Here is a 23,095-nt window from a genome sequence, read left to right on the forward strand (position 1 = left end):
CACGTCCCACGAGGTAATGAAATTACTGACTTTTCACTAACACCGCTGCGTATTTCTCGCAAGTCACACTGCTGGTCCGTGTGGAATCCGTATTTTTCTCGGCCCCATAGACTTTCATTGGCGATTTTTTTGCGCAATACGCTGACAAACGCCGTATATTAAGGATCCGTAATATACGGCTGATAGGACGAGACCCATTGAGAAGCATTGTGCCGTATGTTATGCGAGTTTTATGCACGTAGTTTCTGCGCTCTTACGTCCGTAAAACTCGCATGTGTGACGGCGGCCTAATACAGCAGCTTTTACAACACGGACACACGTAGGAGACCCTCTAATCACTGGGTCTAATTGTGCTGAGTAGTAAGTTATTGGTCTCTGTTCTTCTCCATGTTGTTGTGTCAGTACTGTGGTAGCATGTCCTCCCTGCTCTGTGCAAAATAAGAAAAATGGCTGATCATAGTTTGGAATGCCTAAGGCCGGGGTTGACACAATGAGCAGCTTCAGAGAATTAAAGGAATCAATTGCTTCTTGAGTGAGATTGTAGGGGTCTGATGACAACCTGTCATAGAGTGGTTGCATCATTTGTGAAGCAGACCTTATCCAAGGCCTACAGTAGGTCACCAAGCCTAGGAAAATGCGTAGATGCTGGTGTGACCTGGGTAATGGGAGATTTTGTATTGCCTGTTTTCTGTCTTCAGTCAGGTGTCTTGTACCTTCAGCAATACAATGTCCTAAAAATGTCACCTTTTGTTTGCAATACTGTAATTTGTCACGTGAGACCTTGCAATCCTTCTCTGCCAAAAAACACAGCAAGGAAACTGTAGCTTCCTTGCAGGACGTCTGGTCCGGGCAGCAGAGCAAGAGGTCATCCATGTACTGCAATAGTACAGTCTGTGGATGAGGTGGTTGCCACTGCTCAAGAATCTCTGCCATCGCTGTTGAATAGATGGTTGGGGAGTTCTTTCCCCCCTGTGGGAGGACCGTCCAACAGTATTGTTTACCTTCGTGAGTAAAAGAGAAAAGATACTGACAGTCAGAGTGCAGGGGTACAGAGAAGAATGCATTTGTCAAATTAATGACTGTGAAACATTTTGTGACCGTATGGTGTGTGTATTAGGGACAATTGAGATCACACTCACTGCAACATCATTAATAGCCTGTAAGTCATGAACTATTCTGTGTCAGGGGAACCCTTGGGTCCTTTTTCTTCTTAATGGGACACAAAGGGGTGTTGCAGGGGGAAGATCTCTGCACTAGAACCCCTGCCTTAACGTACTCTTTAATATCCCTGCTCAGGGCCATTGATTTGACTAGGGTCAAAGGGGTATTGCTTTAACCAAAGAGGAGTGGTTCCTTCTTTTAATTTATCATGACAGGGGGAATGGGCAGCCGACCCACATCAGATTTTCCCCTTGCCCAAACGGTGTCTGGTACCTGACTCTTTTCCCCGTCCTCAGACATTCTGGTGTCAGGTGTTACTTTCACTACTCTTGCCATATACACCATTTCTGCAAATTTACACAAGTGTTTATATAAATCACATATAAATGTCCAAATATTATTTATATCCGTATTTGATTGGGTAGAGTACCTCTTAAGAACTAAATTTGATTCACAAAATATGTTACCAAAAGAAAATTATATATATGAAAATATATATTTATGAAAGGTGCTGAGTCATAAAATGGGGGAGCACAATGCCATAGGCCACAGCAAAGCACAAGCTTATTCTAAGAAGGTAGCAGTCCTAAACAAATCCATAACTAACAGTTCCAAATACAAAAGAAGGGATTTGAAAAATACCAAATATCAATACCAGTTGCTTGCAATAAGGTATAAGAAGTGGAAAAGACAAATAAACAGTGACTATGGTTTGAGCCAATATAATGAATGGCTAAAAACTATATATCATATGAAGACAACCTAGAAATACATGGTAACTATACCATCTTGTGTAAGGAAACTACTAAACTGGCAAATGAATGGAATTAAGTGTAACTATAATTGGGCATGATTTACCTGTGGTATAATGTGCACGTGGAAGACCCTGGCGTCCCTCTGCCCCAAGTGTTTATATGAAAGGGGACTTGTGACTGTAATACCCTCAGGAGAGTACTGTACAGCGGCCTAGACAGCACTCAACTCTGCTCCCAACTAAATCATAGGGGAATTGTCACTAACAATAAGTTTGTAAGCATCTTGGCTGTCTCGTGATTCTAGTCTTATGTGTTTAGTCATAGGGGCTTCAGTCGCTTGTCCCTCTACACTCACGCATTCCACAGTCTAGTCAGTAATCATGTCTGGCGTTATCAAGTCTTTGTGTACCACAGTCCTGGCTGCCCCAGTGTCAATCAAGAATTCTGTCTCCTTCCCTCCCGGCATTGTTATGGTGGTCATCAAGGCAGGACCAGGTCCGGAGGGGACAAGAACAGGGCACACATTTGTCACTGGGTTGTCAGTTTCCTAGTCTGGAGGTAAAGAAGGTGGAAGATTGGTCTGAGTGTCCATTTTCTCCACAATTCCAGCACTTCACTGTTTCTAAGTCCTTAGGTCCCTTACTACGTCTCTACTGTTTTCCTTGTACTCCAGCATACATGACACATCGTCTTATTGTCCTAGTTTGTTCAACTCCTTTAGGAACCTTCAGGTCTTTTGAATCTACATTTCTCCATTCAGGTCTGGCTGTCTGTACTACGTCTCGTAAGTCTTTGGTCATACCATCAATGAATGTATTTACCAATATTTTAACATCAAGTGGGTTTACTGGACTGTACCCCATGTCTGCCCATTTCAGCTGCAACCGTCCAAAGTACATCTCTACACTCTCTCCTTTTGTCACATCTGTATGTGTCTTAATTATGTGTCCTAGTACGTCACCTGCTTTTGTGTTCACCAACTCTCTAGGTCTACCCAGGTGCACTTCACGTCCATCATATTGTCTTTGTCTGTAAAATGGAAAAGGTTGGTTCTCAGGGTCAGCCAATTGTTTTAGCGTAGCTAGCTAGTCAGAGGGCCTCCAGGGATAATACTCCTGTATCTGTCCTACCCTACCTGATGTGGTTGGTTCTCTGGTGGTGGGGGTGACTAGATGACCGGTTGGGGGTAACATGACATGCTGGTCTACAGCTCCTTCCCAAAAGGATTACTGTCAGCCTACTCCCAAAAGTTAATGTCCCCACTATCCACCAACCACAATCCTGTGTCAGCTTCTTATGTCACTACATGTGATCTTGTCTGGACAGGATCAGTGCAATTCTCTTAGGTCGGGTTGCAGCACGGATCATACAAGTATTTCTCCAGTCTGGGTTTGTCTGACCACAGTGTTTACAAGTCCATCTGTCTTGTCTGGGTCTCTGGTTATACAATGGTATAACCGTAGCAGTAATGTGTCAGTCATAGTCAGACTTTTTGAACATCAAAATATTCATAATACACCTTACTTCCATTCTGCTGCACTCTCTCAGACACCATTTATTCACTTGCTATTTTCCTCCTTTGTCTGTTGTTCTGCCTTCCTCCACGTAGGATGCTGTGTGGATTCCAACATACGGCTAAATCTTCATCCACATCCCAGTAAACAGACTGTGTTGATGCTTAAGTCTTATTTATTAGGGTGATGATAACATAAACTATAACGTTGAACAACAATGGTGGATAGTATTCATAGTATATGATCGAATAGTGAATGATGTTGATGTACAAAGTGGATGTTCAGTGAATAATCATAGTGGATGTCTGGTGAAAAACTGTAAAGAATAACAGCATATCAGTATATGCACATACAGGGTGCAATCACATAAATAACTGGGACATTACAGCAAGAATTATACAGACTGCATTACACAGTAATTCTAGCAGCACTGCCCTATTCTATACAAAGATGCATCTATCTACATGCAAGCTGCAGAGCACAATCTGCCTAACTACATCAGACTATAGGAGCTGCATAAGGCTGAATACTAACACAAACATAAGATGCATTTAACCCTCTATAAACGTACCGAGATCCGTTAGGACAGGGGTAGGAAAGTAAGTGAGACAGGAGCACGTGTGTCTCTCTTTAGACCTGAGGAGAAATGGCTACTGAAGCTTGTCTCCCACAAGAAGAATGAGGGCGGAACTTACCCAGAAGACATTGCTCTTCTGAGGGATAAGTTGGTAAACAACATGAAAAGTAGGCAACTGATGATCTCCAGTGGCCACAACTTGAATAACATGATAATTAACTTTCTGTACATTAAGATGGGCAGAACACTCCCCGCTTGGCGTCAACAGATGCCACAATTAGGTTCTTTTGGGGAAAATAATAATACAAGCTCGGTAACGGGCCTGAGGAACAGTTTGTTCTCCCCAAGCTTGCACACTCTGATGTCATGATTCCCCAATGGCATGGGAACATCAGAAACACAAAAATAACAGACTGCTCTCGGGTGATGGAAACTCAAGCTGACCGTGACCTAAATCTACCACACAACTAACAGTAGCCAGGGAGCATTCCTACGGCTGCCTGGATGCCACGCGCCAGCCGGAGAACTAACTACGCCTGAAAGAGGAAGGAACAGACCTGGCTTACCTCTAGTGAAATTCCCCAAAGATGATAGCAGCCCCCACATATATTAACGTTGAGTTCAGAGGAAAAGACATACACAGTATGAAGGTAGATTTAGCAAAGCGAGGTCCACTTACTAGATAGAGGAAGGATACAAAAGAGGACTTCACGGTCAGCTGAAAAACCCTTTCAAAAACCCATCCTGAAATTACTTTAAAACTCCTGTGTCAACTCATCACACAGGAGTGGCAATTTCAGTCCACAAGAGCTTCCAGTAACAGGAAATGACAAAACTGTAAACTGGACAAAAATACAAAACAATAAGGACAAGAGTCCACTTAGCTGATCAGCAGACTAGTAGCAGGAACATGCAACTGAATGACTCAGGATACAATGATGACCGGCAAGGAAGTGACTGGAGAGCAAGGCTAAATAGGGAACTCCCAAAACTGATGGAAGCAGGTGAGCTAAGGCAGAAAAGCACACACAAGTTTCCAGTACCACCAGCCACCACCAGGGGAGCCCAAAAAGCGGATCACAACAGTACCCCCCCCTTAAGGAGGGGGCAACGAACCCTCACAAGAACCGCCAGGGCGACCTGGATGAGCCCTATGAAAGGCACGAACCAAATCCGAGGCATGAACATCAGAGTCAGTTACCCAAGAATTATCTTCCTGACCATAGCCCTTCCATTTAACCAGATACTGGAGTCTCTGCCTGGAAATACGGGAGTCCAAGATCTTCTCTATAATGTACTCCAATTCACCCTCAACCAGCACAGGAGCAGGAGGCTCAGCAGAAGGAACCACCGGCACCTCGTATCTCCGCAACAACGACCGATGGAACACATTATGGATAGCGAAAGATGCCGGAAGGTCCAAACGAAAGGAAACAGGGTTAATAATCTCCAAAATCCTATAGGGACCGATGAACCGAGGCTTAAATTTAGGAGAAGAAACCCTCATTGGGACAAAACGGGAAGACAACCACACCAAGTCCCCAACACGAAGGCGAGGACCAACCCGACGCTGGCGGTTAGCAAACCGCTGAGTCCTCTCCTGGGACAAATTCAAATTGTCCACCACTTGTTCCCAAATCCGATACAACCGATCCACCACAGCATCTACTCCAGGACAATCCGAAGACTCCACCTGACCAGAAGAAAAACGGGGATGAAACCCCGAATTGCAAAAGAAAGGGGAAACCAAAGTGGCAGAACTGGCCCGATTATTAAGAGCAAACTCCGCCAACGGCAAAAAGGCAACCCAATCATTCTGATCCGCAGACACAAAACACCTCAAATACGTCTCCAAAGTTTGATTAGTTCGCTCCGTCTGGCCATTAGTCTGAGGATGGAAGGCAGACGAAAAAGACAAATCAATGACCAACCTGGCACAGAATGCCCGCCAAAATCTAGAAACGAACTGGGTACCCCTATCAGAAACGATATTTTCAGGAATACCATGCAAGCGAACCACATTTTGAAAAAACAAAGGAACCAACTCAGACGAGGAAGGCAACTTCGGCAATGGCACCAAATGAACCATCTTAGAAAAACGGTCACACACCACCCAGATAACAGACATCCTCTGAGAGACAGGAAGATCAGAAATAAAGTCCATCGAGATGTGCGTCCAAGGCCTCTTCGGAATAGGCAAGGGCAACAACAACCCGCTAGCCCTAGAACAACAAGGCTTGGCCCGAGCACACACATCACAAGACTGCACAAAAACACGCACATCTCGAGACAGAGATGGCCACCAGAAGGATCTAGCCACCAAATCCCTGGTACCAAAAATTCCAAGATGACCCGCCAGCGTAGAAGAATGAACCTCCGAGATGACTCTACTGGTCCAATCATCAGGAACAAACAGTCTACCAGGTGGACAGCGATCAGGTCTATCCGCCTGAAACTCTTGCAAAGCACGTCGCAGATCTGGGGAAATAGCGGATAATATCACCCCATCCTTAAGGATACCTGTAGGTTCCGAATCACCAGGGGAATCAGGCTCAAAACTCCTAGAAAGGGCATCCGCCTTCACATTCTTAGAACCTGGTAGATATGAGACCACAAAATTAAACCGAGAGAAAAACAACGACCAGCGCGCCTGTCTAGGATTCAGGCGCCTGGCAGACTCAAGGTAAATCAGATTCTTGTGATCAGTCAAAACCACCACCTGATGTCTAGCACCCTCAAGCCAATGACGCCACTCCTCAAATGCCCACTTCATGGCCAAAAGCTCCGGATTACCGACATCATAATTTCTTTCGGCGGCAGAAAATTTTCGAGAAAAGAACGCACAAGGTCTCATCACTGAGCAATCGGAACTTTTCTGCGACAAAACCGCCCCCGCTCCGATCTCGGAAGCATCGACCTCAACCTGAAAGGGGAGAGAGACATCGGGCTGGCGCAACACAGGGGCAGACGAAAAGCGGCGCTTAAGTTCCCGAAAGGCCTCCACAGCGGCAGAGGACCAATTGGCAACATCAGCACCCTTCTTAGTCAAATCCGTAAGAGGCTTAGCAACACCAGAAAAAACAGTTATAAATCGACGATAAAAATTAGCAAAGCCCAAGAACTTCTGAAGACCCTTTAGAGAAGTAGGCTGCGTCCAGTCACAAATAGCCCGAACCTTGACAGGGTCCATCTCAACAGAAGAAGGGGAAAAAATGTACCCCAAAAAGGAAATCTTTTGAACCCCAAAAACACACTTAGAACCCTTTACACACAGAGAATTCTCCCGCAAAACCTGAAAAACCCTCCTGAGCTGCTGAACATGAGACTCCCAGTCCTCAGAAAAAATCAAAATATCGTCCAAATACACAATCATAAATTTATCCAGATATTCACGGAAAATATCATGCATAAAGGACTGAAAAACTGAAGGTGCATTAGAAAGGCCGAAAGGCATCACTAAATACTCAAAGTGGCCCTCAGGCGTATTAAATGCGGTTTTCCACTCATCCCCTTGCCTAATTCGCACCAAATTATACGCCCCACGGAGATCAATCTTGGAGAACCACTTAGCCCCCCTTATGCGAGCAAACAAATCAGTAAGCAGCGGCAACGGATACTGATATTTGACAGTAATTTTATTCAGGAGTCGATAATCAATACAAGGCCTCAGCGAGCCATCCTTTTTAGAGACAAAGAAAAACCCAGCTCCTAAAGGTGATGAAGAAGGACGAATATGTCCCTTTTCCAGGGACTCCTTAACATACTCGCGCATGGCAGCATGCTCAGGTACAGATAGGTTAAACAAACGACCCTTTGGAAATTTACTGCCTGGAATCAGATCTATGGCGCAATCACACTCTCTGTGGGGAGGGAGAGACCCAATTTTAGGCTCTTCAAAAATATCCCCAAAATCCGACAAAAATGCCGGAATCTCAGAGGGAATAGATGACGAGATAGAAACCAAAGGTATGTCCCCATGAGCCCCCCGACATCCCCAGCTTAACACAGACATAGTTTTCCAGTCCAGTACTGGGTTATGAGATTGTAACCATGGTAATCCAAGCACTAACACATCATGTAAATTATGCAACACGAGGAAGCGAATCATCTCCTGATGGTCTGGAGTCATACGCATAGTCACTTGCGTCCAGAACTGTGGTCTATTACAAGCCAGAGGTGTAGAATCAATACCCTTCAGAGGTATAGGAACTTCCAGAGGCTCCAAATCAAACCCACAGCGCCTGGCGAAGGACCAATCCATGAGACTCAGAGCGGCGCCAGAGTCCACATAGGCATCCACGGTAATAACTGATAATGAACAAATCAGAGTTACAGACAGAAGAAATTTAGACTGTAAAGTGCCAATAGAAACAGACTTGTCAACCTTCCTAGTACGTTTAGAGCATGCTGATATAACATGCGCGGAATCACCACAGTAGAAGCACAAGCCATTTTTGCGCCTATAATTCTGCCGCTCGCTTCTTGACAGAATTCTGTCACATTGTATTTTCTCTGGTGTCCCTTCAGAAGATACCGCCAAATGGTGCACGGGTTTGCGCTCCCGCAAACGCCGATCAATCTGAATCGCCATTGTCATGGACTCATTCAGACCTGTGGGCGTAGGAAACCCCACCATGACATCCTTAACGGCATCAGAAAGGCCCTCTCTGAAATTTGCCGCTAGGGCACACTCATTCCACTGAGTAAGCACAGACCATTTACGAAATTTTTGGCAGTATATCTCAGCTTCATCTTGCCCTTGAGACAGGGCTATTAAAGCTTTTTCAGCTTGAATCTCCAAATTAGGTTCCTCATACAGCAACCCTAAAGCCAGAAAAAACGCATCCACATTGAGCAACGCAGGATCCCCTGGTGTCAATGAAAATGCCCAATTTTGAGGGTCACCTCGCAGCAAAGAAATCACAATCTTAACCTGCTGAACAGGATCTCCAGAGGAGTGAGGTCTGAGAGAAAGGAATAATTTACAATTACATTTGAAATTCAGAAACCGAGATCTATCTCCGGAAAATACCTCTGGTGTAGGAATCTTAGGTTCAGAAATAGGAGTACGTATAACATAATCTTGTAACTTCTGAACCTTCGTAGCAAGATTATTTAAACCTGCAGCCAAACTCTGAGGGTCCATCCTTAAACCGGAGAGATCAGAGCCATTCAAGGATTAGAAGGAGAGAAAGGCAAGGCTGTAAATAGAGCAGAAATACAACTGAGCCAACTAAGTAGCAAACATGAGAGGGAAAAAAAAAAAAAATCTACAGACTTCTTTTACTCTCCTTTCTTCTGCCAATTACTTTAACAGTGGCCGGTCATACTGTCATGATTCCCCAATGGCATGGGAACATCAGAAACACAAAAATAACAGACTGCTCTCGGGTGATGGAAACTCAAGCTGACCATGACCTAAATCTACCACACAACTAACAGTAGCCAGGGAGCATTCCTACGGCTGCCTGGATGCCACGCGCCAGCCGGAGAACTAACTACGCCTGAAAGAGGAAGGAACAGACCTGGCTTACCTCTAGTGAAATTCCCCAAAGATGATAACAGCCCCCACATATATTAACGTTGAGTTCAGAGGAAAAGACATACACAGTATGAAGGTAGATTTAGCAAAGCGAGGTCCACTTACTAGATAGAGGAAGGATACAAAAGAGGACTTCACGGTCAGCTGAAAAACCCTTTCAAAAACCCATCCTGAAATTACTTTAAAACTCCTGTGTCAACTCATCACACAGGAGTGGCAATTTCAGTCCACAAGAGCTTCCAGTAACAGGAAATTTCAAAACTGTAAACTGGACAAGAAAAACAAAACAATAAGGACAAGAGTCCACTTAGCTGATCAGCAGACTAGTAGCAGGAACATGCAACTGAATGACTCAGGTTACAATGATGACCGGCAAGGAAGTGACTGGAGAGCAAGGCTAAATAGGGAACTCCCAAAACTGATGGAAGCAGGTGAGCTAAGGCAGAAAAGCACACACAAGTTTCCAGTACCACCAGCCACCACCAGGGGAGCCCAAAAAGCGGATCACAACACTCTGACCTCTACTTTCCGCACTTTCCCATCTTTGCTGGGAAGGGTCTTGACGACTAGGCCAAGTGGCCACTCGTTCCGATGAGACTGACTGTCTTTGACGAGTACAACATCGCCAGATTGAATATTTGGGCGGTCTTTCTGCCACTTTGTCCTGATTTGCAGAGTGGAGAGATACAGTTTCCTCCATCTATCCCAGAAGACGTTGGACACGCTTTGTACTTGCCTCCATTGACATCTGTAGAGGTGTTTGTCATTGAATTCTCCAAGTGGAGCTTTCGGGACACAGGTTTTCTGTGTGAGTAACATTGCAGGAGTAAGGATGAATGAATCTCCAGAATCACTAGAAAGTGCTGTTAGTGGCCTGGCATTCATGATGGCTGAGACCTCTGCCAAGAACGTGGATAAACTATCTTGTGTAAGTCTGGTGTTAGCTTGCAAGAAGATAGAGTCTAGTATTTTGCGTACTATCCCTATCATCCTTTCCCACGCACCTCCCATGTGCGAAGAGTGTGGTAGATTGAAAGTCCAGGTACATCCTTGCTCGCCTAGATACCTTTCCACATTAGCGATGTCCAGATTGGAAGGGATTTGGAGTTCTCTTGCCGCTCCGATGAAATTCGTACCTCGGTCAGAACGAATATGCTTCACAGGGCCTCTGATTGCAATGAAGCGTCGAAGTGCGTTTATAAAACTTGATATGTCCATTGATTCGATTACCTCGATATGAACGGCTCTGATGGACAGACACGTGAATAGAACTGCCCAACACTTTGCTTCTGTAAGTATTTTCCTAGTCCGTCGTGTAGCCACAGACCAAGGACCGAATACATCTAGTCCAACGTTGGTGAAGGGGGGTTCAGTACTGAGTCTGTCTGGTGGAAGATTGGCCATCTTCGGATTTTGGAATGTGCCCCGGAGTTTGCGACACGTAACACAGTCGTAGATGAGTTTGCTCACTCTTCTCTTTGCTCCAACTATCCATAGTCCGGCCGCCCGTAGGTTTCCTTCAGTAAACAAACGGCCTTGGTGTCTCACTAAGACATGATGATGTTGAATTAGCAGGGTTGTTACGTGATGACGTCCAGGAATTATTACCGGGTGTTTCTCTGAAACTTCTACCTCAGCTTCTTGAAGACGGCCACCGACTCTCAGCAGCCCATCCTGATCGACAATCGGATCAAGCTTCCTCAGCCCACTGACTTCAGGAATGGGTTGTCCCTTGTTGAGGTTGTCTATTTCTCTGCCATAGGTTTCTCTTTGTACGACACGAAGTATTATAACCTTGGCTCTTTCAAGGTCAGGAGCAGTAAACGCAAGCCTGCAGTGATGCCAACCTTTACAAGGTCTCGGGCTATCAGGTAGTGTTGACTTGTAGGACTGGGTTACACGAAATAGACAAGCTATAGCTCGAACAAGTGACTTCCAGGTGGAGAACCTGCTGAACCGGTGAGATTCGAGGTGACAGCTTGAAGTCTCTGTATGTAGAGCAGACACTTGAGGTCGGATCTCTTCATCTGTGTCTGGACCCACTAGTTCGAAAGTATCAGGCCTGCTGATGTGGGGCATCGAACGGTACAAAGAGGGAGGACCTGTGAACCATGTAGTGTCCTTCAGATAACTGGGTGCAACGGATCTAGTCGTGTGGTCCGCAGGATTGTGGTGAGTAGGTACGTAGTGCCACTGATTAGGGCCGGTGGATCTTCTTATCTGAAGTACTCGGTTGCTGACGTAGATGTAGAAGCGTCGTGTCTCGTTACAGATGTACCCCAGTACCACCTTGCTATCGGTGTAGAACTCTGCATCCTTGATCTTCAGACTCATCGCATCCGAGATCAGTTCGGCCAACTCAACTGCAAGGACAGCAGCACAGAGTTCCAGTCTGGGTATCGTGTGTTCACGAAGTGGCGCCAATTTTGTCCGGCTCATAACGAACCCGATATGGCACTGTCCGCTTACGTCAATGGTTTTGAGGTACGCTACTGCTGCAGTCGCTTTGACTGATGCATCACAGAAAATACAAAGCCTTTGCGTTTTGACCTCTGTGGATGGCACAGGAGCATACGGTCGTTTCACACGAAGGTTGGTCAGGGCTTCAAGAGACTTCCTCCACTCTGCCCACAGGTCAGCCTTTTCTGCTGGAAGTGGATCATCCCAATCAGTAGTGTCTTGGGTGAAGTCCCTGAGCATCAGCTTTCCTTGGATGTTTACTGGAGCTACAAATCCCAAGGGGTCGTATAAACTATTCACGGAGGAAAGAACTCCTCTGCGCGTGAAGGGTTTCTCATCCTTGCTGATCTGAAAGGTGAAGGCATCTGTCTTCAGGTCCCACAGCAATCCAAGGCTCCGCTGCATGGGAAGGGAGTCAATGCTGAGGTCTAAATCCTTTAGATCGCTGGAATAGTCTTCAGAGGGAAAGGCTTCCATCAACTCTCGGCTGTTGGAGGAAATCTTGTGGAACCTTAGGTTAGACTGAGCGAGCATGTCACGAGTCCTCTTAAGTAGACTGATTGCAGCCTCACTTGTCGGTGTGGACTTCAAACAGTCATCCACGTAGAAATCCTTTTCCATGAAGGACCTGATGTCCGAGCCATACTCTTCTTCACCCTTTTTGGCAGAATGTCGGAGGCTGTAGTTTGCGACTGCTGGTGAAGGGCTGTTCCCAAAGATGTGTACCCGCATCCGGTACTCTGCGATGTCTTTGTCTGGGTCGTTGTCACGGTACCAGAAGAACCTCAAGTAGTTTCTGTGTTCCTCTTTGACGAGAAAACAGTGGAACATCTGTTGTATGTCAGCCATAAATGCCACTGAATCTCTACGAAAACAGAGTAATACTTCCAGAAGTCTGTTGTTGAGGTCTGGGCCCGACAGTAAGACGTCATTCAATGACACATCTTCGCATTTGGCGCTTGAGTCGAATACCACTCTAATTTGACCTGGCTTCTTAGGATGGTACACTCCGAAGATGGGCAGGTTCCAACACTCCTCTGAGTGTCGAAGTGCAGGTGCAATCTCTGCGTGGTTGTTCTGGAATATCTTTCCCATGAAAGTAAAGAAATGTTCCCTCATCTCAGGTGACTTCTGAAGCTTGTGTCTTAGGGAGATGAATCTGCTGAAGACCAATTCCCTGTTGTTGGGTAGGCGTCTCCTCTGAGGTCGAAATGGTAGAGGTGCGACCCAAATGTTCGACGTATCCTTGACTATTTGTTCATCCATGATGTCCAAGAACATCTTGTCTTCTATAGACATCGCTACCTTGTTGTCTTCCTTCGTCCTGTGGAAGACTGTACATCCTATGTGGTCTTGATTACCTTCACAGGCGTGGTCTTCGTTGATAGGAACTGAGAAAGGGCAAGGTAGGGGAATGCTGCTCGGTAGTTCCTTTACCAGCAGACTATTGTGACACGGCTGGAAGAGAGATGGACGTCCATTTTGTAGTGTGCTGGTAAACATACTGTTGACTGAGACCGGCTTGTGTGCTCCTCCTAGGCAGACATCTCCTACAATGACCCATCCAAGGTCTTGCCTCTGGGCGTATGGAGCATTCCGGGAGCCATTGATGTATTCTCTAGTCTTGTGGACTCATAGTATATCTCTTCCCAGAAGTAAAGCTATTGGGGCTTCTGGTTCCAACTCAGGTATCAGGTGGGCTATACGCTTCAGGTGGGGGTGATATGTTGCCACCTCTGGTGAAGGTATCTCCGACCTGTTGTCAGGAATCTGGTTGCACTCCAGGATGGTCGGTAGTGACAGGCAGGTCTGGCCATCTATGGACTCCACTTTGTATCCGGTTGCTTTCCTCCCCGCCATCTCGACGGTACCTGAACATGTCCTAAGGGAGTAGGGAGAACCGGGGCCTACAATGTTGAAGTTGTCAAAGAAGATGGACCTGGCTAAAGACCTATTACTTTGGTCATCCAGGATTGCATATATCTTGAGCGCTTTGTCTCTGTGGCCTGCTGGATAGACTCGGACAAGGCAGATTTTTGAACAGGATCTTCCTCCTGTGAGTCCCTTACAGATCTCCGTACATTGAGCGATAACCGCAGGGGTGTCTTCGTCGGTGTTCTTCTGCTTCTCATCGTGCTCCTCTGCCTGTGACAACACTCGTGGAGGTGGTCCAGGGTGCAAGGCTGTATTGTGATCCATGCTGCTGCATTCTGCACATTTCACGCTAGCTTCACAGTTCCTGGCGAAGTGAGAGGTTGTAGCACAGCATTTGAAGCAGATGTTGTTTTCCTTGAGGAAACCTTTGCGATCCTCTAAAGTCTTCTCCCTGAAGGCTCTGCACTTTAGTAGAGGATGTGGTTTCCTGTGTAGAGGACACTGCTTACTGACATCCTGAGGTTTGCTCTCTTCTGTAGGGGGCTTAGTTGTCTTGTGAGGAGGACCTGTGGAATCAATATTAGTTTTATGGACTGCCACGGGTGTCTTACTGGGTTTGACACCAGGGGTAGTGGAACATGACAGAGTGAAATCAAAACTAGGGTCATTTCTGATCCTGGCTTGCTGGGTGACAAACTCAACAAATACAGTAAAAGGAGGGAATGGTACATTATGAATTTGTTTATACCGTGAACCATGTAAAACCCACCTTTCTTGAAGATTGTAAGGAAGTTTTTGTACTATTGGATTGACACCCCTAGCAGTGTCTAAGAATGCCAATCCGGGCAAGTGACCTTCCTTCTGAGCGACCTGTAACTCTATCAATAAATCACTCAATTCTCTAAGCCTTTGATAACCTTTGGGCCCTATCTTAGGGAAATCATCAATTCTTTTGAATAAAGCATTCTCTATTACTTCTACGGACCCATAGCATTCATCAAGTCTTTCCCACACTTTACGTAGACCTATGTGTGGGTGTTCTATGTTAATGTCTCTTAGTCTTTTAGCATGCTCGACCGATTCAGTTCCAAGCCACTTTACCAGGAGATCTAACTCCTCACTACTAGAAAGGTCCAGTCCCTGAATGGCGTTCTGGAAGAAGCTCGCCATGACCTATAGTTTTCGGCTTTGTCAGTGAACTTTACAAGTCCTTTTGTTACCAGTTCTCGGCGGGCAAAGAACTTTGCCAAGTCTATGGTGGCTTGATCAGTGTTGGTACGAGCCGGTATGTTATAGTCATGTCTAGTGTGTGGTGCATCACCATACCTGTGAGATGCTCTTGGCTTCGGACAGTCTGCATAGTACCTTTCTGGTGAAGATGATGTCTCTTTAAGGTGAGGTGGGAGCTGTACCTTCTTCTCAGTGGAACGGTAGCTGTGGTCGACATCTCTGTGCTGGACGTCTTTTTGTTTGTAGTAGCGAAGTTCGGGGTTGGATCGATGATAATCGGCATAGGCTGATCGATGTAGTCTGTCGAGGGTGTTGTCCATGCTGGAGTGTCGATGGACGTACTCTGCAACGCGCTGAGCTGGATCTTGCTGCTCTAGATCTGTTCCAAGAATGTTGCTGCGTCTCTCATAATCAGGATCCTTCATGGCTTCCATGTACTCTGCCTTAGCTATTGCAGCTGCTGTCTCTTTGTCTGCCATAAGTCTTTCTAGAGACACTTGCAGGCGCGCACTTTCTGCCTCTTGCTCTGCCCGCAAACGTGCGGTTTCGGCTTGCAGGCGTGCAGTTTGTTCTGCCTGCAAACGTGCGGTTTCGGCTTGCAGGCGTGCAGTTTGTTCTGCCTGCAGACGTGCATTTTCTGCTTCATGCTCTGCTTGTCCCAGCTTTAGATGCATTTCTTTCTCGGCGAAGGAGGACCTCGCTTTGGCTGCTTCAGCTTCAGCACAGGCGACAGCAGCCAGCTCTGCTAATGATGACCTGCTAGAGCTTGCTCGTGATCTCGTCTTGAGTGAGGATGTGCTGTTTCGAGACATTGTGCGCTTAGCTGCATACTGCTGAGTGTTTTGGCGGGAAACTGAGTCTATGTGCGGTGAGCTTCCGCGTGGCGGGAATGATGTAGCTCTTCTTGGCGGGCTGCAGTAAGTTCTGCGGCTGTATGGCTGCTGCTGTGATACCCGAATGCAGAGCAGTGTGGGTGTTAGCGGTTCCATACAGTCTGATCAACTACAGCCTGCAACCGGCTATCAGTTTCACTGAAGGCAGCTAATCTGTTCTTACTTTACAATCGCCGCCTGCGACCGGCGGTCTCGTTTTTCACTGTTCTGCCTTCCTCCACGTAGGATGCTGTGTGGATTCCAACATACGGCTAAACCTTCATTTACATCCCAGTAAACAGACTGTGTTGATGCTTAAGTCTTATTTATTAGGGTGATGATAACATAAACTATAACGTTGAACAACAATGGTGGATAGTATTCATAGTAGATGATCGAATAGTGAATGATGTTGATGTACAAAGTGGATGTTCAGTGAATAATCATAGTGGATGACTGGTGAAAAACTGTAAAGAATAACAGCATATCAGTATATGCACATACAGGGTGCAATCACATAAATAACTGGGACATTACAGCAAGAATTATACAGAGTGCATTACACAGTAATTCTAGCAGCACTGCCCTATTCTATACAAAGATGCATCTATCTACATGCAAGCTGCAGAGCACAATCTGCCTAACTACATCAGACTATAGGAGCTGCATAAGGCTGAATACTAACACAAACATAAGATGCATTTAACCCTCTATAAACATACCGACATCCGTTAGGACAGGGGTAGGAAAGTAAGTGAGACAGGAGCACGTGTGTCTCTCTTTAGACCTGAGGAGAAATGGCTACTGAAGCTTGTCTCCCACAAGAAGAATGAGGGCGGAACTTACCCAGAAGACATTGCTCTTCTGAGGGATAAGTTGGTAAACAACATGAAAAGTAGGCAGCTGATGACCTCCAGTGGCCACAACTTGAATAACATGATAATTAACTTTCTGTACATTAAGATGGGCAGAACATCTGTGCCTTTTTGAACATCCAAACATCCACACACTGGCATTTTTGCCTTTTGTCAATCTCGGTCTCACATCTTTCACTGCTTCCTTTTTCAATCTGTACAGCGGTTTTGGATCCCATTGGGGGCCCTGACTGCACACAGAATAAGTTGCCCATGGCTTCAACTTATCCTCTCAACAACACCGAGCAGGTTCACTACCTACCACTCGGTGGCACCGAGCAGGTTCACTACATACCACTCGGTGGACTTAAAGGATTTTACCGAGCAGGTTCACTACCTACCACTCGGTAAATCAGCTGGCTAGCACAGCTCTATGGAACGGCAAGGTTACACCACCTAATGCCGTAGGCTGACTGTAGCAGATTCCTCCCTATGCTACATCAGCCGTGCAGTTGGCTACCTCCTCTGTTGATCCTCAATTTGCTATATCAATCACTCAACTTGAAGCAGGTGAATCTTTTACCAATCTTTCAATCACTTACAAGTTTCCTCTACAATAGGCACAGTTCTTTTTCACTTTCAATTTCCAACTTCAACTTACAACATTCCCTTCTACTTCAATACATACAGTACTTATTGCTTTAAACACAAATCTCTCAGCATGTACTAAACTAAGGACAATATTTGAGCGCAGCTCTATGCCCCCCTTCCTCTGGCACACAGCACTGAGAGGAGAAATCATAAACAATTCGTGCAGGGGTTCGACTCCCTCCTCCCATCTGGCATTCAGCACAGATAAGAGCTCAGTGTCTTCTACACAGAAACGGATTGCAGCAGTTTTCAAACTTGATCTCTACAAAACATTCATCCTCTCGGAATTAAAAACAGTTTCTCTATACAAGCAAATCACTGCTCAACTTGAATAAGCTGATTCTGACCGCGTCTGGCCAAAACACATATAGACACATATAGAAACCTATCCAATGTCAAACCATATATAACACAGGTTTCACTGAATCTCAGATATAATTCAAATGTACATTAAAAATATCCACAACTCATTCATCCTGGACCCTCAACAACAGTTAGATAAGTAATGATACTTATGTGATCACTCATTCATACATGCTCATTCAGGGATTGTTTTTTCCTTTCACTCTGCAGTTGATTTTTACAAGAAGAATATCCCTTATCTCAATCACTCCACCTAATTCAGCTCAAACTGAGTTGAATAATGTCTCCTGTCACGTACAGAGAACCACACCTAACGGAACCCCTCATCAATCAGGGATTTATCTATCCCTTATACTTATTTACTCACCTCTCCTCTCATTCAGAGGTTCTCATAGACATACATACATACATACAGAGCTCACACAGCCTGTCCATTTTGCACTTTGGAATTAACACAACTCTATATAAATAAAACTGCAGCAGTGTCCACTGACACTCTGAAAGCACTTTAAGGCCAAACAACAAAAACCACGGCCTTATATAAAATACAGCTTCATATAATGTACTGTCAATCCAAAATGACCAAAATAACAACACTGTACAGAGTCTATCCCAGCTCTGTATTTCACACACACACACACTAAACAAATACACAACCAATTAGGATATTGACAAATAATACAGATAACAATTATCACAATTATCATCTTATTACTCTATTATTCAACTCTCATACGGACATAAACAGACAAAACACAAAACTCACTGGTGATGTGGATTCTTTGAACCGTGTTGGCAGCCTTTCACCCAGAGGTATGGAGAGATCCAGAAGAGAGATTGCAGGTGCAAAACTGATTGTAAGAATAAAATTTCTCACCTTGCTGCAGCTGGTGCTTTGCATGTCCAATCTCTCAGGAAGCCCCCACATACGGATTCCAAATAGGCTGGTTACCACAGCCCCGATCGGGCGCCAATACTGTCGTAGCTGTTTTCGTTCTGACCCAATGTCAGCTGACAGATCACCAGTGAGACCAAATTGTGGAATTACGCCCGTCATTTTACAAGCGCTTGGAGACAAAAAGACACCTCACACATATCATGTGAGCAAGTCACTTTTATCTGATGTAATGCAGCAAAAGGCAGTATTTTATACCATTTACAACAAATGTAACACACAATGTAATTCATGTAGCCCCCACCATCACCCAGGGTCATACTGACCTTTATTCCTCACAACGTACCAAAAACATGTTGTGACTGACTATTGAGAACATACATGATAAGAAGTGTAGTCTCCTTGAAGGGGAGACCATCAGACTACTGCGTTAACAGATTCTAGTAATTCTAGCAATTAAAGGCAAGAGGCACTTAAAGGCAACCTATTAACCCTTCTATAACAATGTTGACCGGCTTACTTTTCTGAAAATGAACAAGGCATGGATCTCGCAGGAATTTGCCACTCCTCTTCCAGATTAAATAATTGGTTGGCTACAGTATCCATGTCTCTTGTTGCGTTCATGTTTCTACCACCTGAACTGTAATCCCTGGGCTCCAACACCGCCAGTTGATGCTCAGAAGTGCCGTCTGCACAGTCAAAACACATTACCCAGTGTTATTGGGTTTCAGTAGCGTCAGCTGATCCCCAGCTGTGTATGCTGCAATGTGTCCTGCGACCGCCACGCTGACACAACAACTGAAATTTAAGGGAACCTGTCCCCCCCCAGGCGTTTGTTACTGAAAGAGCCACTTTGTGCAGCATTAATGCTGCACAAGGAAAAGGTAGCTCTTTTAGTTTTGCTCCTTGCACACGCTGAACTTAACACTTATAAAATGTGTCCCCTGATACCATAAAACCGTCCCAGAGGTGGGACTTTCTTTCTTAATGGGACACAGCACAGCCATCATCCCTACCCCCGTGGCGCCGTGCGCCGCCTCCTTAGCGTTGTTTGAATCTGTCCCGTAGCCTGCGCTGTTATGTTCAACCTTGGCTATGCGCAGTTAGTGCTGCCGGTCTTCTGACATCATTTGGTGTCAGGCGGACTGGGCCTGTGCGGCCGCGCTGCCCGAGATCCCGCCTCGCAGTCTCTTCTGATTTAATCATACTGTGGGCCTGGGATCCATGGGTATGTGCAGTGCATATCTTCACCTCAGGCTCTCACTCATCTCCCTCCGCCTTCTTCAGACTGTGCACCATCAGCTGATCCCTACTAGCATGCCACGGCCGTGACGCCGCACAGTCTGAAGAAGCCGAAAGGAGGTGGGTGAGAGGCGAAGATATGCACTTTGCATGCCCATGGATCCCAGGCCCGCAGTGTGATTACATTAGATGACACTGTGAGGCGGGATCTCGGGCAGCGCGGCCGCACAGGCGCAGCCAGCCTAACAACAAATTATGTCAGAAGATGGGCAGCGCTAACTGCGCATGGCCAAGGTTGAACATAACAGCGCAGGCTCCGGGACAGATTCAAACAATGCTGAGGAGGCGGCACACGGCGCCAAGGGGGTAGGAATGACGGCTGTGCTGCATCCCATTACGAAGGAAAGTCCCACCTCCGGGACGGTTTCACGGTATCAGGGGACACATTTTATAAGTGTTTAGTTCTGCGTTTGCAAGGAGCATAATTAAAAGAGCCACCTTTTCCTTTTGCAGCATTAGTGCTGCACAAGTTGGCTCTTTCAGCTATAAATGCCTGGGGGGGTTAAAGGTTCACTTTCAACTTGCTCCAATTAGGCCTCAGCCTACACTCTGCTCCTCCTGCTTTCCCTGGGCTTCCACACCGCCAGTTGCTGCCCGGAAGTGCTGTCTGCACAGTCAACACTTGCTGCTGTGTTATTGGGGTTCAGTAACGCCAGCTGCTCCCCTGCTGTGTTGCGGCAATAACTCTAGCCTGCTCCTCCTGCTGTCCCTGGGCTTCAACACCACCAGTTGTTGCCCAGAAGTGCTGTCTGCACAGTTAACAGTTGCTCCTCTGTTACTGGGGTTAAGTAACACCAGCTGCACCCCTGCTGTGTTGCGGCAATAACTCTAGCCCGCTCCTCCTGCTATCCCTGGGCTTCAACACCTCCAGTTGTTTCCCGAGAGTGCTGTCTGCATAGTTATCAGTTGCTCCTCTGTTATTGGGGTTCAGCAATGCCAGCTGCTCCCCTGCTGTGTTGCGGCAATAACTCTAACCTGCTCCTCCTGCTATCCCTGGGCTTCAACACTGCCAGTTGTTGCCCGGAAGTGCTGTCTGCACAGTTAACAGTTGCTCCTCTGTTATTGGGGTTCAGTAACGCCAGCTGCTCCCCTGCTGTGTTGCGTCAATAACTCTAGCTTGCTCCTCCTGAATTCCCTGTGCTTCAACACCACCAGTTGATGCTCAGAAGTGCCGTCTGCACAGTCAAAACACATGACTTAGTGTTATTGGGTTTCAGTAACGTCAGCTGATCCCCAGCTGTGTATCCGGCAATGTGTCCTGCGACCGCCGCGCTGACACAACAACTGAAATTTAACGGAACCTGTCCCCCCCCAGGCGTTTGTTACTGAAAGAGCCACTTTGCGCAGCAGTAATGCTGCACAAGGAAAAGGTAGCTTTTTTAGTTTTGCTCCTTGCACATGCTGAACTTAACACTTATAAAATGTGTCCCCTGATACCGTAAAACCATCCCAGAGGTGGGACTTTCCTTCGTAATGGGACGCAGCACAACCATCATCCCTACCCCCTTGGCGCCATGCGCCGCCTCCTCAGCATTGTTTGACTCTGTCCCGGAGTCTGCTCTGTTATGTTCAACCTTGGCCATGCGCAGTTAGCGTTGCCTGTCTTCTGACATCATTTGGTGTCAGGCAGACTGGGCTTGTGCGGCCGCGCTGCCGGAGATCCCGCCTCGCAGTTTCTTCTGATTTAATCATACTGCGGGCCTGGGATCCATGGGCATGCACAATGCATATCTTCACCTCAGGCTCTCACTCATCTCCCTCCACCTTCTTCAGACTATGCGCAGTCAGCTGATCCCTACTAGCATGCCACGGCCGTGATGCCGCACAGTCTGAAGAAGCCGAAAAGAGGTGAGTGAGAGGTGAAGATATGCACTGCGCATGTCCATGGATCCCAGGCCCGCAGTGTGATTACATTAGATGACACTGCGAGGCGGGATCTCGGGCAGCGCGGCCGCACAGGCGCAGCCAGCCTGACAACAAATGATGTCAGAAGACGGGCAGCGCTAACTGCGCATGGCCAAGGTTGAACATAACCGGGCAGGCCCCGGGACAGATTCAAACAACGCTGAGGAGGCGGGGCACGGCGCCAAGGGGCTAGGAATGACGGCTGTGCTGCGTCCCATTACGAAGGAAAGTCCCACCTCCAGGACGGTTTCACGGTATCAGGGGACACATTTTATAAGTGTTTAGTTCTGCGTTTGCAAATAGCATAATTAAAAGAGCCACCTTTTCCTTTTGCAGCATTAGTGCTGCACAAGCTGGCTCTTTCAGCTACAAACACCTGGGGGGGTTAAAGGTTCCCTTTCAACTTGCTTCAATTACTCTTCGGCCTACACTCTGCTCCTCCTGCATTCCCTGGGTTCCAACACCATCAGTTGCTGCCCGGAAATGCTGTTTGCACAGTCAAGACTTGCTGCCGTGTTATTGGGTTTCAGTAACGTTAGCTTATCCCCAGCTGTGTATCCGACAATGTGTCCTGCGATCGCCATGCTGACATAACAACAGATATTAAAATGCCTCGAGTGCATGCTTCGGCCTACACTCTGCTCCTCCTGCTGACCCTGGGCTCCAACACCGATAGTTGCTGCTCGAAAGTGCTGTTTGCACAGAGAACAACACTTGCTCCTGTGTTAGTGGGGTTCAGTAACGTCAGCTGCTCCCCTGCTGTGTATCCGGCAATGTGTCCTGCGACCGCCATGCTGACACTCCATCAGATATTAAACTGCCTCGGGTGCAGGCTTCGGCCTACACTCTGCTCCTCCTGCTGACCCTGGGCTCTGACACCGCCAGTTGGTGCTCGGAAGTGCTGTCTGCACAGAAAAAAACAGTCGCTCCTGTGTTAGTGGGGTTCAGTAACGCCAGCTGCGCCCTTGCTGTGTTGCGGCAATAACTCTACCCTGCTCCTCCTGCTGTCCCTGGGCTCCAACACCGCTAGTTGCTGCTCAGAAGTGTCTTTGGCACAGGTACTCTGTTGTGAATTTACCTTTTGGCTCCCTCTAGTGGCTACTAGTGTTTTTACTCTGGGTATGTCTATCATCCCTTGT

The sequence above is a fragment of the Ranitomeya variabilis genome, chromosome 1 (genome assembly GCF_051348905.1).
Source record: "Ranitomeya variabilis isolate aRanVar5 chromosome 1, aRanVar5.hap1, whole genome shotgun sequence".
In the NCBI taxonomy this organism is placed as follows: Eukaryota; Metazoa; Chordata; class Amphibia; order Anura; family Dendrobatidae; genus Ranitomeya; species Ranitomeya variabilis.